The sequence below is a fragment of the Rhipicephalus microplus genome, chromosome 6 (genome assembly GCF_043290135.1).
Source record: "Rhipicephalus microplus isolate Deutch F79 chromosome 6, USDA_Rmic, whole genome shotgun sequence".
In the NCBI taxonomy this organism is placed as follows: domain Eukaryota; kingdom Metazoa; phylum Arthropoda; class Arachnida; order Ixodida; family Ixodidae; genus Rhipicephalus; species Rhipicephalus microplus.
The window spans coordinates 183,528,658-183,540,676 of NC_134705.1; positions in this window are offsets into that span (position 1 = coordinate 183,528,658).

The following is a 12,019-nucleotide window of genomic DNA, read 5'->3' on the forward strand; positions in this document are numbered from 1 at the left end:
CACCACGAAGATTCATTAACAACGTGGGATCGTTTCGCCGAAGAACTCCAAAAATGCTTCGGCGACTCTGATGCGAAAAAGAAAAACGCGGAGCGCACTTTGGCTCAAAGAGCCCAGACACCTGGAGAAACGTGTACCACCTACATAGAGGAGGTTCTGATGCTCTGCAAGGTCATAGACCTGCATATGTCTGAAGAAAACATGGTCGGACACCTTCTGAAAGGTATAGCAGAGGACGTCTACAATTTCTTGATAGGCAGGGAAGACTTCACTTCCGTCTCTGCCGTCCAACGTCACTGCCGTACTTTCGAGAAGCTGAAGACCCGTCGTATTGCCCCGCAATTTGGTAGGCTGGCAAATGTAACAACGGTCGCCAGCGTCGACGTAAGCCCGCCTGCCAACCTTGCCGCTACTATCGGGGCAATAGAATGCGAGGAGCTACAGCGACAAGACACACTGGTCGACGACACCATTCATCATCCGCCTACCTGTTCATCCTATTACCCGGCACCGCTCGCTCCTCTGCCACCATCGGTTTGTGTGACGGACTTTAGCGAAGCTGGAACTGCTTGGCCACGCCGAGACTCATTCGCGCCTGACCAGCGGTATGACCGACGCCTTGTATCGGCCCTGCTCCACAGAGGCGGGCTGTTCCAGTTCAGCAAGCTGCTCCACTCCGTTCGGGTAGGCGACCTTTCACAGCGGAGCGCTCTCAGCAGTGGTTCCGCGAACGACCCCTACCCGTCTGCTACAACTGTGGCGTCGAAGGGCACATTGCCAGGTACTGCAACTACCGGCAGCCGCCGAGGTACGACCGCCCACCAAGATCCCACCTGTCCGCACGAGCACCAACATTCCCTGGAAGCACATCTCACGAGATAAGGCCACTGCGAAACCGTTCTCCGGCCTCTGACCGCAGCCTGACACCCCCGCCAGCCCCTCGTCCCAATCGGTCGCCGTCTCCTAGGCGCCGCTACCCTTCGCCGCCTTCGGAAAACTAGTCGGCGCGACCGTTGGAGGTAAGGTCGCTGGACAGTCTTCGATTTCCACAGAAATCCCTCCTTTAATTTGCATGTTTAAAAATAAGGTTCGTGTGCTAATTGACGGTGTCTCAACAATGGCCTTAGAGGACACAGGTGCAACCATATCAGTGATGAGTATAGCGTTCAAATCCCTTCTTGGACGAAAGATTATGTTCCGTTGGGACCGTGCTGATACATTTCGTGGAGTGAGCGGAGATGTCTTACGACCTGTTGGTGTTTGCACAGTGACTGTTAGTTTGGGTGGCCAGAATTTTATTGCTGATTTTGCTGTTCTCTTTCATTCAACGCATGATGTAATTCTAGGACTCGATTTCCTGAATCTTTGTGGTGCCACTGTCGATTGCCACACAGAAGAGATCACAGTTAGTTCAAATGTTCCAGTAGTGTTTATGGAAAGCCCACCCTCTATGGAAAGTACCTTTTGCGTGTCCATGGACACAATTGTACCACCCTTGTCTGCCAAGTGTGTTCCTGTCGTCAGTTCCCCTGCAACCGAGACATTTGATGCCACCGTAGAGCCCATTCACCTCAGCTGCATAAAAAAAAAATGTTCTAATACCCTATTGTACGCTGTCGGTTGTGCCAGGGCATACTGGTTTTTGGGTGATCAACGGCCCCAATGAACCTTCGGTACTGCCAGAGGGTCTACAACTTGCTAAGATCAGTCAACATCAGGTGTTGTCCCTTGCCATCCTTGCAGAGAGCAGTGATTCTCCGGATAAGCCCGATTCCAATCGTTTGCACGCCAGGGACACCTCCATAATGGCAATGATTGACAAGTCTCTTAGCACCAACGAGCGTAATGACCTGGAGAGTTTCTGCGCAAACATGCTGGTCTTTTCGATTTCGCACAGCTACAGGCTCCACTGTCAATCCCTGTTTTTCGTGTAAAGCATCGCATAGATACGGCATACCGTAGACCTCTCTGGCAAAAGCCATACCGGGTATCCCCTTCGGAACGCGCAGTGATAAATGAACAGGTTGGCGAGATGCTAAAGAAGAATGTGATTCAGGAATCATGCAGTCCGTGGGCCGTTCCTGTAATATTGTTCAAGAAGAAAGATGGAAAATGGCGATTTTGCATTGACTACCACCGTCTCAATGCCATCACAAAGAATGACGTGTACCCACTGCCACGTATTGATGATGCTATAGACTGTCTTTCATCAGCCTCCTACTTTTCGTCTGTTGATTTGAGGTCAGGATATTGACAAATTCCAATGCACGAGGAAGACAAAGAGAAAACGGCATTTGTCACACCAGATGGACTTTTTGAATTCAATGTGATGCCATTCAGACTATGCAATACTCCTGCAACTTTTGAGCGCTTCATGGACAACATTCTGCGTGGTTTGAAGTGGGAAGTATGCATGTGTTATCTGGACAATGTTGTCATTTTTGGGCGCACTTTCAGTGAGCACAACAGACGCCTCGACATCGTGCTGAACTGCCTAAGCAAAGCACGTTTAGTGCTCAACTCAAAGAAATGTCGTTTCGGAGAACGCTACACACTCGTTCTTGGACACTTGGTGAACAAAGAAGGCATACGGCCAGATCCCGCAAAAACGGCTGCAGTGGAGGCGTTCAAGCAACCTCGCTCAGCGAAAGAACTACGCAGCTTTTTGGGCCCCTGTTCATACTTCCGTCGATTCATCCCTGGATTTGCCAATATCGCGCACCCACTCACGTGCCTGCTTCAGAAAGGCGCGCCATTTGACTGGACTCCGGAATGTGCGTCCGCTTTTTCTGAGTTGAAGTTCCTTTTGACATCCCACCCGATTCTTTGACACTTTGATCCTCTGGCTCCCACAGAACTTCACACGGACGCTAGTTGTGTCGGTAATGGGGCCGGGCTGGTTCAACGCTTGGATACCAAAGAACATGTCGTTGCGTATGCAAGTCGCTCGCTAAGCAAGTCTGAGCGTAACTACACCGTCACAGAGCAAGAATGCCTCGCAGTAGTCTTCGCAGTGCAGCACTTCCGGTCCTACCTGTACGGATGCTCTTTACCATCATGACAGATCATCATTCGTTCTGCTGGTTGGTCAATCTGCGTGAACCATCTGGTCGGCTGGAGCGTTGGGCACTCCGTCTGCAGGAATACGACTTTACGGTTTCCTATAAAAGTGGTCGTCATCACGCTGATGCAGATTGTCTTTCGGGACTACCACTCCCATCGACGGACTGCGGCGCGGGAAACTTGGACACCTACATCGCGCCATTGGACCTGCCATTTCCTGATACCTATGCCTTTAAGATTGAGCAGCAAAGGGACCGCACCATACAGGAGCTCCTTCCTACCGAGTCAAGACCATCGGCGACTCGCTTCTGCATGCGCGACGGGCTTGTGTACAAAAGGAACTATGCTACGACCGGCTTACGATATCTTCTAGTGGTTCCGAAGAGCCTTCGTGTTTCCGTCTTGCAGGCCATGCATGATGACCCAACGTCCGGCCATCTAGGCACAGCAAAAACTCTCTGCCGGCTTCAAGAAAGATTTTACTGGCTGAAAATGCGCCAGACGACGGAACAGTACGTCTCTAGTTGCAACGAGTGCCAACGCCGCAAGCGCTCTACCAGTGCTCCTCCAGGGCGACTACATCCTATCCCACCCTCTAGAACTCCATTCGAGCAAGTTGGGATTGACCTTCTAGGTCCCTTTCGGAGGTCTTCTAGTGGTAATCGCTGGATAGTCGTATGTACCGACCACTTAACACTGTACTGCGAGACAGCTGCTATACCATCGGCAACTGCAGCTGACGTGTGTTTATTCATGCTGCATTTTGTGGTTCTACGACATGGACCTCCTAAAATTGTTATCAGTGATCGTGGGCGATAATTCACTGCAGACGTGGTAGAAGAGATGCTTCGTCTATGCGCTTCAAGTTTTCGGCACTCTATGCCATATCATCCCCAAACAAATGGCCTGGCAGAACAAACTAACAGGACTCTCACGAACATGCTTTCTATGTATGTGACAGCAGATCACAAGAACTGGGATGGCGTACTACCTTTCATCACTTACGCATTTAACACCGCACAGCATGAGACTAGCAGCTACAGTCCAATCTTTCTTCTGTATGCTCGGCCACCTCGTCATACCGTAGATACCGTCTTCCCGTTTTTGGGCCACCATGATTCTGGTATATCCGAGATCGTCTGCCGAGCAGAAGAAGCCCGACGTCTTGCTTACCTGCGCACCCTTGCTTCGCAAAATCGCTCGAAGACACGTTTTGACCGTCGACGTCGACACGTGACGTATAATCGCGGAGACCTCGTGTTGCTGTGGACGCCAAATAGGAAACATGGGTTGTGTGAAAAACTGCTTGCACACTATGTGGAACCTTATGTTGTTCTAGAACGTATAAGCGATTTAACTTACCGTGTAGCACGTCTTCATTCAAATGGCCTACGGTCTGCAAAGACTGAACTCGTCCATATAGCACGTTTGAAGCGCTATATTCCCAGAGAGACTCTTTAACTCGCCCGGTGGACTTCGTCTGCGCGGAGGGAAATGTTACTGCATATGTGATTTGGGTATGAGCCTCCAGGTAGCGGGAAACAGGCAGATTAGAGTAGAGGACATTCAGCTAGCGACATAGGCCTCCGGTGCATGACTTCTTCAAGCCTCCCAGTACGCCACAGCGTAATAGACCCATTTATAAACGTAACACTATGTAAAAGACCTGACACCTGACAAGGCATTGGTATCTTAATGTTTAACAGAACAATGAGTGCATTCAGGAGGTATAACCAGAGTTGGCCAGTGTTCGTACATGTTGATGATTGGAATGTCTACTAACAGCTATTTCCTTAATGTGAAATACGTAGCCAAAACAACTACATTTGTATAATACCCGTTTCAATGGTCAGGCAGACAGGAAGTAGTGTAGAATAAAAATGTGAATTCACCTTCTGCCGTTGTCCATCGTTTGAGCAGTGTCTTTGATGACTATTCACCATTGGCACAAAAAAAAAAAAAAACTCATTTACCTGTCATCCAAAGCATAACAATCTTATGAGGGTCTATCAAAAAGTAAGGGCCATTTGGTTCCAAGCAAGTAGACATTCACTAGCAAAAGTTTGTATTGGTAGGCTTGGTTCAGCGAAAACCTACTTCACTTTTCTACAGAATCACAGTTGAAGTTTTAGCGTTTTTTGTACTGTCACACTAGTTCCCTTAGTCAATCTGCATAAAAGATCGCCACCTGTTAATTAAACCTGTTGTGAACAGTGGTCTATAATTTCTGTCTTCAAATCGTACCCCGATCCACTGTTTCATGTGAAAAAAAAGAGGAAATATTTGCATGGGTGCTGGCTCAGGACAGTAGAACGAGCAATTTGTGTTCCTGATACTTGATTCATCCTTGTCTATTGTGGTGCATAAGGAACTTCATTGTTGAAATTTTTCTGTCACCCTTGCTCTTATATATTCAATAGCTTCGTCCCCTTCTAGCCTAGCGCCTTGAGCTGTAGTTATGAACCTCTGCTCTAAGCTTGTCTCATTTCTTAGGTAGTTTAGATGGTTCCAAAATTTTGCAGCTGCCTTTCTATACTTTTTGTGTACTTCCGCCGGTCACTGAGCCCCCTTTCTTCTAATCTTTTCATTGATCAGAAGGGATGCTTCCCTTATACAGCATAGAAAGATGTCCCATTTTCTTTCAACATCATGTGTCGGTTCACCCCCTGCTTAGCATGTCTGTGTTCCTCAGAGGCTTCCTGACGTTTTGCTATGGTTCTCTTAGCTTGCTCATCTCACCAACTCTTGGGTTTGTGTCTTCTTTTCCGGAGTGACTTCTCACGTGCCTTAGCTAGCTCAAACAGTCTAATTAGATTCGTGTATGTCCACACTGTTTTATTATCCTCAGTGATTACTTTCTCAATTTGTTTTGTAGCAATTGCTATTTGCCTTTCTGAATGAAAATTTTCCTGTAGTTGCTCACCTTGTCTCCTTCCCACTTTCAGTGCTCTTCCAAAACTTAGCTTGATACTGTTGTGATCACTACCCAGAGTTCTGGAGTCACATTCATCTATGTGCATTCCCCTGTGCCTATCATACATCCTATGTGGCATCAGTGCAAAATCTATGGTTGACTGTAGCCTTCCTACCTCCCATGTTATTTGTCCTTCACACTTCTCAGTACTGTTGCAAATAATCAAGTCATGTCTTTCACACATATCCATGGTCATTTTGCCTGTTGGGTTGGTATACCCATCTATATCTTCCATGTGCCCATTCATATCTCTTAGTATGGTTATCTCACACTCTCCTCCTAATGCCTCAATGTCCTTTGATATACAATCCATCATAGGCACCCGACAGTGGACCAAAGGGCGCGACGAAGCTCTATGGGCCGCCTCAGCATTGTTGGTACTGACCGCCAGGGATACTAAGAAAATGGAACGCTTGCTGAATGCAGTGACACGCTGAAGTGTCAGCGCCCTTTTTGGCACGTTTTGAAAGAACGCTTCTTGGGCGCTTGCATAATCAGCCATGACTCCCTTGCTCACAACTAAGAAAGAAAATGATATGCACGTGCAAGTTCGGTTTTGCTGCGTTTACTCGCTAGGCTGTGTGTTCTGGCGCTACCATCAGATCTCGTATACTACATTGCCGGGTGCCTATTGCCTGGTTTTCCTCTCTGGCCTTTGCTCCCGCCCACAAATATACCAAACCGAGGAGTGTCATCTGCCCATTTTTGTCGCACTGTCAAAGGTACAGTTTTTCTTCTCTAAACCATTGACCTAGCAGCGCTATCTTTAGGTCGGATAAGACCAGGAAGGAAAGATAAGACCATAGTCCTAGCAGCGCCATCTCTAGGTCGGATAAGTTAGTTTAGAACGCCACCACTACCCTTATTTTTGTTGCACTGTCAAAGGTACAATTTCTTTTCTAAATAGTAGTATATAGCATAAAGTTTCCTGAAACTTTATGGTATATACGCTTTCCATGCTTTTATCTTCGTTTCATTTAAGAATCACTTCTCACATGAAAAAAACAATGAGCCAACATGGAATATCGCAGCTGTGCTGTATACAACCAAATCTCATTCAATGACTCACAACTTTTCTACACCCGCCGAAAAAATCAACCATAAAAATTAAGTCATACATTAAACTCGGCTGTTATTACTATGCAGTTGTGATAGTCGCGTTGGTTTCACAATATCATGCCGTTAATTATCGCCTGTACGTATTCCTTGCACGACTTGTTTCATTTGCAGTACAAGTATCTCTTGCAACAATTATACATGTCAGGGTGCTAAGTGTATCTTGGAACCCAAGATGAACTAAGCACTTTATGTAGCTGCAATACAGAAAACTTCGTTCCCTGATTCATAAACTGCAATAACTTTTTTGTTGTGCAGTGACGATTTGTTGTGCAGTGTTGTGCAGTGACGAGTGATGTATGTGCACAGTACACCCTTTAACAGATAGGTGACCATATCACCTGCAGTACTAACTAAACAGTACTAACCCTGCAGTTCCTTGTAAATATAGTTCTTTCAGAAAGCTATATTCAAAGTTTTTTGCCAATTATAAATACCTAGTATTTGAAAGACATTTCCTTTCTGTGCAGCTTTAGAATTGCTGGCATACACTTTTATAACTTTTTGGCAAAAGTGGCATACTTATTACATACTAAATGTAATTGGCTCTGAAAAGAATGGCTTACACAGTTTTTGTGAAGCATTCATTTGGAATGTGCTTTGTGGCACATGTGCTTAGTAGTATATGCATAGTGTATGCAGGTGTAGTATTGAATACTTTTATTAGGGGGGAATAACAGTGCTGTCGATGAAATAAGGAGAAGGGAATGGACACACATGCTGTATCTGTATATTTCACCCCACCTTTTCTTTATATATAGTGCTGAACAATGTCGTCCTCAAAAATTTATGGCTAAATCTAGTCTATGCATATGCAGCCTAATTATTGAGGCCTTTGATTAATGTGACCCAGCAAACATTGCCCTAATTTGACGCAGCATATTCTGGCTCTATTACGAGTCATAAGATTGCTTGGCATAGACACATAATAAAGAATGATTGGTATATAAATCATGACTAAGGGAAATTCATGACAGAAAATCATGACATTGAGGATAGCACAGGTGCAACATCGCTTGTAACCTTAGTCTCAGGTTTTATTTCTTTCCCTGTTGAAACAACCACATATGCTCTGTTAATTCTTCGTTCAAAATAGCCCAATTGGTAATTAGTTACCAAATCCCTACTCGTTCCTGGGATGTACTTATACTGTATAGAACACAGTGTTTTTCTTTGCTGTTTTTCGTAGATACAGCAGTACAGGGACAGTGCATAGATCCCTGGCATTACAAAGCCATAGAAGAAATCAGGGTATGAATATCGCTTTATTTTGAATGCGCTAGATTGTGATAGCCTATTACATAAGAGTGTTAGGTCTTCGGAATCTTTTGTCATTTTTTCTTCAGCTTTAGAACTGCTGGCATGCTTTTAACTTCCTGCAAGAGTGGTATACGCAATTTCTGTTTTTCGTTATAGAACCTATGCATACCAAAGTGAAGTTTCTGCTCCTATACTGAACTCTTAAATGAATAACTCTGTCATTTATTGTGTGGAGCACTTTTTCACAATGTGCTTAGTAGAATGCGCTGAAGGTGTACTACTGAATACGTCTATTTTAGGGGTGAATCGAGCAGCACTGTAGATAAATTAGAGAGAAGGCAACAGACACAACATGGGTCTGCCATTTCACCTTACCCTTTAATTATGGTGCTGTTTGGTTTCTTTCTCACAAAAACACTGCATGGAGAAAATTCAGTCTTGGCAAATGCAGCACAGCCCCATCTTTAAGCAGGCTACTGTACAAAATTTATGTAGAGCAGTCAGGCCTGCGAAAAAAAAAAAAAAAAAAAAGAGCTTCATTGAAGCTGCAGACACAGGTTGTTTTTGCCCCATTGTGTATTAGAAGATGCTCAGCATAGACACATGATGAAAATTACTGGAGAAATCAGTCATACCAATAGAAAATAATTATACTCGGCAGGCATTAATGCAGCATTGCGTGTTACCTTGGAAATGGTTTTTGTTTGTTTCGTTGTTGATGCAACCACATAATTCTGTTTAACATAAAAAAATCTCTGCTAGCGATTTGTCACATGAGTTGTAAACCCCACAGGGCTTGCTTCATCGTACATTTACCATGCAGCAGAAAGTTTCTTTTTATTTCCTGCATTGCATAAAACATGGCTAGAACTGTACATGGACTTCACTTGCATGTGTGGCATCAACAAACCCACACAAGAAGCAGAGTTATGAATATCAGTTTATTTTAAGGCACACAAGAACGTCACATACTACTTTTATGCTGACAGGTAAGAGAATGAGGAAACTACATTTTTTCATGCGTACTGTGAACAATTCAGAAATTCTTCGTTGTTGCAAACTCGTTCAGCAAGAAGGCAAAAGCCAGTGATTTGTGCAACATAGTAGTCATATGAAATAAGACACACTGATTACAGGCTTGTTACAAGCCACTTTATGGATGTTTCCCAGGAACACATGCTTTCTTAGCCCCTTTGCCATAGCAAGCATGCAGTTCTAAACAAGGCACTCAACATGGGAGGCTTTAAATGTATGAGTGTTTTTCGGGTGCATTGAAGACCACAGAGTACAATAAATCTATCTGTGATAAAATACAGTGTACACCATGGTATAACTGACAATGCATCTTCTCTTGCTCCCTCAACAAAGTGAAGCATGATAAAAATAAGGCACATCTTTCCTTTAAAGTTGTATACATGTGATAATCAAGCTTTCAGAATTGAGACGTTGTAAGGCACTGATTTCATATATAAGCAAATAGTATGTACCGGCGCAAAGCGGCGCCAGCTATGTGCCAGCCTGGAAGAATATGACGTTTGTGTGGCCTGTGCTTGCTGGGTTTCTGCCTGAACCAGCTTGTTGTGGCCAACGCTTTTTCAATAATAATAACTGTTTGAGGCATTCTCGCTTGTTGCATTGTGAGGTGTTGTAAAGAAGTGACTGTCGTGGCTGGGATCAAACTCCCGAACTTCAGGTCGGCAGGTGAGCATCTTAGCCCCTGATCCAGTGGTGGACGCAACTTTAAGGAGTCGTAAAACTCTGGGGTAGAAAAATTGACTGCTTCACAGAATGCCTGGGTTCACTTTTGGCTTTAATTGTGATTTTATTCTTTATGGTCTGTAAATATTTTACTCAACAGCATTGTCACTGAAACGGGCAGTGGATTTTTTTTTTTTTTTGATGCAAGCTCTTTAAAGTTATTGTGGTGAGATTTCCTATGTCTGTTTTAGCCATACTTGAGAAGGCTAAGCCTTACTGTGGGCTCATAACCTGTGGGACATGCCCGCATTTCATGGGTATGCACCAGATGTGTATGGGAAAGGGTTTCATGATTTACCTGACGGGCATTTCAAGTCATTCAAGTCCTGATGCATCAGTCATGTTTGTCATATACTCAAACTTTTATATGCCAGTTTTGGTATGTACTAGTAAAAAAGGTGATCAACCGAGCATCCAGACGTAGGCAGCTAGCTATATGGATTGGTAAAAACGGTAAAGTACTTTTATTTCGCTAAAAAATGCTTCGATACTTAGATGGTGCACACACTTATCAAGACCAAATCGTAAGATTACTTGGAACATAGTAAAAGATTGTGCATGTGACAACCTTTCTCATATTTTAAGAGTAGAGCTGTTTAAGCAGAGCATTGGTTTGCAATGGGAGAACAGAAATAACTATCATCATGAACAAACACATGCTCTCTTTGGCCTCTTGTTCATCTTTGTCTTGCTGTGCTTCACTCTCAGATCGCATGCGCCGGGCATGGGATGCCTTAACACTGATGGACTAAAGAATGAGTACAAAAAAAAAAAATGAAATGTTAGAAAAAATATATTTTCAATGAGATGGCATTCGAATCAATGTACTGACAATCCAAAAACAACCACTTGGCTATACATGCACGCTAGCAGAATTTATCGTAGCTTTTTACAGTATAGTGTGCAAGGAGGTTGGAAAGATAAGCGAGAGTGAGGAGCAGGAAAAAAGGTGAGGGAAGAGCAAGGTGTTGTATAGAAAGAATGACGAAGAAACAGAATAAAGAAGTGAGGGGAAAAGGTGAAAAAAGGAAATAGAATGTAATATAAATAGACAATAAGATAAATTGTAAAGAAGAAGACAGGAGTAACAGATAAACAAAATAAAAGGAAGAAATAAACTAACACAAAACAATGAGGGTTGTTGAGTATCACTTCTTTGAGGCTTGGCACCACTATTGCAAATCTGCCTCAAATTTTTTTGTCCCATTGTTATCACGTGAGAACAACATTCTGCACTAGTTGCAGATTAAATCAGACGCCTGAAACACGTGTCCTGCCGACCTTTCTCGAATGGCCAAGCCTGCACAAAAGACTCTGAAGCCGATACTTTTACCCTAATTAAAGTCAGTTCTCTAGTTGAGGCTGACTGATGAGGCCCTGCGATCGACCATGAGAATTGTCTCTGCAGACGAATTAATACGAAAATTTTTTCTTTTGTTGCTGCTAAATTTTGCAAGGCATCAAGCGAGCATGTTCAGAACTTCAGCAGCTGTTTTCTAGTTTACAAGAAAGAAAGTTGTGTCACTTTGCTAAATGACACTCGCACTTATTTCTTGCCTCTTGCTCTAGATAACGTGTTCAGGTAAATTACACAAATGTAACTGGTCTCAACCTTGTGTTCCACAAGCACCCCGTGCAACCAGAATATAACGAAGTAAATGTTTTTTATTTCTTAATGAGCACACATATTTCAGCTATTCTGAATGTTGTTATGATCTTTCTTGAATTTTGATGACAAACTTGTTTTAAAAATGTCCCATATATAATATGCTGTAAAAAGGCCTTTAAACTACATTATTTGACGTTTGTCATCCCCTCTTCCACTTCAAATTTCTGCACTGTGCTAGC